We start from the raw sequence: 6,731 nt of genomic DNA, 5'->3' as shown, positions 1-6,731 counted from the left end.
CAATTTCGATCAAAAGAAAACCAAAATCCGGAAGATTTTACCGTCAATATCCCTCAATATTGACGTTCAGTTGAAAGATTTGAAGCAACTGCAGTAGGGGAGAGGTTTGATCCGATGTTTGCAGCTCAATAATCCATTCGTCCTCGAAAGAAGCAAAGGCAAGTATGTTTTGAGTGTCACCATGATCCTCTCCTCAATCCAAAAGAAAGGTTTTATGTGATCCTGATCCCACTAGAAAAAGAGTCATTTTCCGCCTGCACTGCTGTCCCTTCAAATCTTTTATAAGCAGTCTGGACGTTTATAGAGTAGAAGCCTGGTCCATTTCTTCTACTAAACGAGACTATGGGAGTGAGTATTTTGATATCGAACTGGGATTTAAATAAAGAGGAACACTACACTACATCGGGCTACGCGTGTGACAAAACGTTCACTTTCCAACTTCTCGATAGCTCAGTTGCTAGCTAAGACTGTAGAAAAAGCAACGAGTATTTCTTATGTCCCTGGTTTGAATCCAGTTCAAAGGATGGTGTTTTCTTGTTCCTTAATCAAAAAGTGAAAATTGCGAATTTGTCTTTCACTTTGATGTTCACCCGAAAGCTCAGTATACAAAGAACTAGAGGCTCCTGTTCTGAATAATCTTCAAGTCTGATTGTTTTGCTTAGACCTTTAAAACGTACACTGTTGACTGCGCTTCCTAACACAAATAAGAACCCGCCGACAAACTTACCGATCGTGAGTATTCTTTTTAAACGCGATATCTTTTATTCTTCGTGTGTGAATTTCAGGGAGACTCATAAACCCTTTGTCTGTTTTAAAGATACATTATTTTAAACCAGACATAATGAAAGACGTAGTAACTAGACACACGTAAAAAACACATGAATAGTAGCGGCTCTGAACTCAATGTGGTGCTGTATGGGAATGCGATGCAAACGCCAATGGCACAATGGATACCGTGTCTGATTACGGATCAGAAGACTGTAGGTTTCTACTCCTTACTGGTTCGTGAAAAAGCTTTTAAACCACACTACTCAACACTGACATCGTAGTGTGTGCGGTCTTACACAACCTTACTATCGACTAGATGAGTCTTCTGTTCTATCTCTAATTCTTTCCGCGCATTCCTGCTATTTCACCACCGTTATTGTAGGACAACAGCCACAGACACGAGAAGATATACTATTCCGAACAAATGTCTTAAAAAATCACGTTGAAAAGGGTGACAATAAGTTTTTGTTTCTTTAACGTAACCTTACTTTTGCCTGTTAAGTTCACATTATTTTCTGCAGTCGCAAATCCCCAATATTTCAGCTGTCTCCTGAGAAACACAAGCGTGGAGTCAAATCATATTAAATAACCCAACACATTTATTAATTTAACACCCAGATGTGACAGAACACATGTATGACTTACACACAGCCTTTAATATGCGATAGTGAATTTGCAGGTATCCTGGGGAGGGAAGAGAACTGATATTAAGGAAATACATATTTAAAGAGGATGTAAGTCTTAAAAGTGTTTTGTCACATCTGGGTGTTAACTGAATAGTTTTTTAGCATTATTTATTGTGTTTTGACTCTATACTTGTGTTTCTCAGGAGACAGCAGAAATATTGATTTTTACATTTATATTTACATTCCCGGTTATATTGACTTAGGAACTCAACTATTTACTTGTAGTTTGACTCGTGTCAAAAGTTGAAAATCTCTGCAAACATCAAGATGGCTAAGGACGTGGAAAGAAACTCAATCACATTTAGAGAAGGTAATGTTTAGATCGGATTAATTCGAAGTGTGTCTCTGGGTGCGTTTGATCTACCAACGTTGTGATTAACTGAAGGACACCCTGATTGAGTGTGCCATAGAAACTGACACATGTCGTATTTTTTTCTACATTCACAGATTTTTGGCTAAAGTAAAAAAAAAAATCGTTGTCATTTTCTTGCCAGCTGGCAGTAATTCTTTTGCATTGATAAGAAAGATGAGCATTTTATCTTTCGCAATGTGTGGATTTCTTGAAAAACAAGTTGTGCCAAAAACGAAATGAACACTTCCTTTAAACATAATGCAGAAGCATGTTGTCTATAACAATAAACGGTGCGCGAAGACAGGCACCGCTGGGATTTGAACCCAGGATCTCCTGTTTACTAGACAGGCGCTTTAACCAACTAAGCCACGGCGCCGGTGAAGCCCTATCCTTTTGAAGCCACTTGGACACACCTCTCTGTTACATCTTCATTCGGTGTGCGGTGAGCCTGCTCGCTGAGCAAGTTGAGAAAGGATGTGAAATGGCTTTTATCCGGCAATTTCATTACCAAGGAGCTCGATGTGCTTTTGATGATTTACAGGGTGTCCAGTGCAACACAGGCGATGGGCTGCTGGGATTTGGAGCCAGGATTTCCGTTAACTAGACAGGTACTTTAACCAACTAAGCCACGGCGCCGGCAGAATTCTCCTCTTTTACTGCCGCTTGGACACACCGCTCTGAGACACCCGCGTTAAGTAAGCGCTGAGTCGGCTGGCTGAGCACGTTGCCTCCTTTACATTCAATAGGAGCCCCGCCACTAAGAGAAACGTACAGACATGGCTTTTATCGGGCACTTTTCATGTCCAATGCGCTTGACATCTCCCACGGGCGACAGAGTTTATTTACGACACTTTTCCTTTCTTTCTTTCTTCTTTCTGTACTCTTTGATGAAACAAAACGAGAAATCATGTAAGGGAAAATGTCTTTTTTCATGGAGAAAACATGCACCAGGAAATGTTGTGTTTAGAAGAAGTGAGTTAACATGAAAAGTGGTAGTAGTTCAGGTGGGTAGCTGCGTCAGCATACGTAGGCTGCAAAGGAACAAGTAATAGGTTTATTCCATGCTGAAAAAAAGAAGAAAGAGAACACAACGTTTCGGCCGTGGAGCCTTCTTCAGGTGTGAGAGAGACAGGGCAGTAGGCAAAGGTAAAGTAGCGGGAGAACAAAGGTTGGGAGGGAGGAGGAGTGAGAGGCGGGAGCAGGGGACAGAAAGAGAGGCCAATCAAGAGGTGTGAAGTCAGAATGGGTGCAGAGAGGTGTGAAATGAAACTTCCAATGAATGGAGAAAATTTAAAAGAACAGTAGTCTGTCGTTAAGGGAAGGGAGAAGGTGTGATCCTAGCTGCAGAATAATTTTAGTTTCGGTGGTCTTTCTGATGTATGAGTTTGGAAAACCGTCTTTGAGAACACAGACGGAGAGATTAGAGTGGTCGTGGCCGTCAGAGGTGAAATGAGAAACAATGGGCTTGGAGAGATCTTTAATCTTTACAGCCCTGACGTGTTCTCTGAAACGGTCTCCGAGTCTCCTTCCTGTTTCTCCAATGTAGATGGCTGGGCATTTACTGCAAGAGATACAGTAAACAAGGTTGCTGGAGGTACAAGATGCTGTCTGGGTGATCCGGAATTGTCCTGAGGGGCCTTGAATGAGTGTGGTGGTGGCTGTGTATTTGCAGGTGATACAGCGAGCTCTGTTGCAAGGGAAAGTGCCTGGTGTGGATGGTTGTTGAGGGCGGTCAAGGGAGCTGTGAACAAGGAGGTTACGCAGATTAGGTGGTCGGCGATATGAGATGATAGGGCGATCAGAAAAGAGGGCCCCAATGGAGGGATCATCCTGTAGGATGGAAAAGTTGTGGTTAATGGTCCTGGGGATAGGAAGTGTGTAAGGGTGGTAAGGAAGCACCAGAGGAATGCGGTTGTTACGGCGGGAGTTCCTGATCGGGTTGATGGTCCGGGGGGTGTTTTTGGCTCGGGCAAGGGCCCTGTCAATCACACTGCTGGGGTATCCTCTGTTGATGAAAAATGAGTACATTTCGAGGGCTTGGTTCTCGAAGTCGATGTCGTCGCTGCATAATCGTCGTAACCTAAGGAACTGTGAAAAAGGAAGAGAGTTTTTAGTGTGGTTGGGGTGAAATGAGCTGTACAGGAGGTAGCTGTGTGAATCCGTGGGTTTGTAATAAACTGAAGTGGACAGTCGGGGGTAGTTGATAGACAAGTGGATGTCTAGAAACGGAAGAGTAGTGGAAGATATGTTAATCGTATATTTGAGGGACGGGTGGAAGTTGGTGAAATGGTGCAGGAAGAACTCAAGCTGATCGTTGGAGCATGTGGCGGCACCGACGCAGTCATCAATATATCGTTTGTAGAGGTCAGGGACATAGCCAGTGTAGGAAGCGAAGAAGCGTTCTTCTACCCAGCCGACAAAAATGTTGGCATAGCTGGGTCCCATTCTGGTGCCCATGGCAACTCCACTGACCTGTTGGTAAAAAAGATTATTGAAAGAGAATGCGTTCAGTGTGAGGACCAATTCTGCAAGGCGTACCAGGGTGTGGGTCGGTGGATCAAGCACTGTGCGTTTGTCCAGCATGTGCTTGAGTGCTGTAAGGCCGTCATTATGGGGAATGACGGTGTACAGAGATGTGATGTCCATGGTAAAAATGTAGCATTCGGTACCCTGAAATTGGAAATCATTAAAAAGTTGGAGCGCGTGGTTGGTGTCTTTGATGTATGAGATTTCTAGATCTCTTCGTCATACCTTCTCTTCCTCCCTGGGCCACTTGCCCTCTTCTCTCACCAAACCAGCATTCCGTCTCTTCACAGCTATCTGTTCCAAGACCAGGCTTTCTAACCACCTTCTATTCCTTTACAGATGTCGTCGACATAATATCATCCCTAAAGGATTTCGCCTTAAATTTAATACCTTTTCTTTTGACTCTGATACCACCCAGAGTAACACTCAGAGACTTCTAAAACAATTTTCTAGGAAACTAATGCTCTCTACCATTTTCTCCCTCAAAAAACAGATTATCCTTTCCGACAACAACATCAAAGAGGCTAAGGAATTTCTACGGCTTACAGCTCCACATCATCTTCCCTTCATAACTAACCTCATTAGATCTCTCAACTCTAAACTCTACCAGTTTCTCACTACAGAGAAGGACAAAAAACTCAGTCATCTTCTACAGAAGAAAACCATCAACACCCCGAACACCCTCACCAACCCTAACCTTGTTGTCACCATACCTTCTGACCTTTCCCTTTCACAGGATGAGCGATCCCTCCTCAGCAAAGGGCTCAGTTTTGTACCAGTTCCCAGGAAGCTGGACATCCCCCAGACCAATGTCGACCTTAACCGCTTTTACCGCAGGATCCGTCTCAGAGCACATTTTGCCGACAATTCCTCTTCACAGGCAGCTGATAACAACCCGGTTATTGATGTCATTAACAACATTAATCCCAAACAGAGCTGTTGGACTCCCTCCTCTGGCCGTTTTCCACCAGTTGATTATTTCATCAACCAATGCACTAATCAAGCTCCCAAGGCACTCTCTATACCCAGTAAACATAGGTCTAACCTCACCCAAGGAGAAAATCAGGCGCTCCAGTCTCTCCGCAACAGGGATGATATCGTCATCAAACCAGCGGACAAAGGAGGCGCTGTTGTGGTGTGGCGTAAGGATCTATACATCTCTGAAGCCTCTAGACAACTAACTGACACTTCTGCCTACCTCCCTCTCCAACAGGACCCTACCACTGACTACCAAAAGGAAGTGGTATCCACCATTTCTCTTCTTATCAGCAGTAATGAGCTCCCCCAGGAGGCAAACCGGCTCATCATGGAACATCCACAGGTATCTCAATTTTACCTCCTCCCCAAAATCCACAAACCGGACACCCCTGGACGCCCCATCGTATCAGCATGTAACTGTCCAACTACTTACATCTCAGCCTTTCTCGACAGCCTCATGAGACCGCTGGTTGAAGATCTTCCCTCATACATCAAAGACACCAACCACGCGCTCCAACTTTTTAATGATTTCCAATTTCAGGGTACCGAATGCTACATTTTTACCATGGACATCACATCTCTGTACACCGTCATTCCCCATAATGACGGCCTTACAGCACTCAAGCACATGCTGGACAAACGCACAGTGCTTGATCCACCGACCCACACCCTGGTACGCCTTGCAGAATTGGTCCTCACACTGAACGCATTCTCTTTCAATAATCTTTTTTACCAACAGGTCAGTGGAGTTGCCATGGGCACCAGAATGGGACCCAGCTATGCCAACATTTTTGTCGGCTGGGTAGAAGAACGCTTCTTCGCTTCCTACACTGGCTATGTCCCTGACCTCTACAAACGATATATTGATGACTGCGTCGGTGCCGCCACATGCTCCAACGATCAGCTTGAGTTCTTCCTGCACCATTTCACCAACTTCCACCCGTCCCTCAAATATACGATTAACATATCTTCCACTACTCTTCCGTTTCTAGACATCCACTTGTCTATCAACTACCCCCGACTGTCCACTTCAGTTTATTACAAACCCACGGATTCACACAGCTACCTCCTGTACAGCTCATTTCACCCCAACCACACTAAAAACTCTCTTCCTTTTTCACAGTTCCTTAGGTTACGACGATTATGCAGCGACGACATCGACTTCGAGAACCAAGCCCTCGAAATGTACTCATTTTTCATCAACAGAGGATACCCCAGCAGTGTGATTGACATGGCCCTTGCCCGAGCCAAAAACACCCCCCGGACCATCAACCCGATCAGGAACTCCCGCCGTAACAACCGCATTCCTCTGGTGCTTCCTTACCACCCTAACACACTTCCTATCCCCAGGACCATTAACCACAACTTTTCCATCCTACAGGATGATCCCTCCATTGGGGCCCTCTTTTCTGATCGCCCTA

General features: G+C 44.6%; 1 non-coding gene across 1 annotated transcript; it reads right to left on the bottom strand.

Moving 5' to 3' along the window:
- Positions 1 to 2,108: 2,108 nt before the first annotated feature.
- trnat-agu (transfer RNA threonine (anticodon AGU)) lies at positions 2,109 to 2,182 on the bottom strand. Its single transcript has one exon. It is a non-coding gene; the product is annotated as a tRNA-Thr (tRNA).
- Positions 2,183 to 6,731: the final 4,549 nt, after the last annotated feature.

The sequence above is a fragment of the Atractosteus spatula genome, chromosome 10, assembly GCF_055471065.1.
Source record: "Atractosteus spatula isolate fAtrSpa1 chromosome 10, fAtrSpa1.hap1, whole genome shotgun sequence".
Lineage (NCBI taxonomy): Eukaryota > Metazoa > Chordata > Actinopteri > Semionotiformes > Lepisosteidae > Atractosteus > Atractosteus spatula.
Note: the sequence above shows the minus strand (reverse complement) of the source record. Positions and strands in the feature narration are given on the sequence as shown.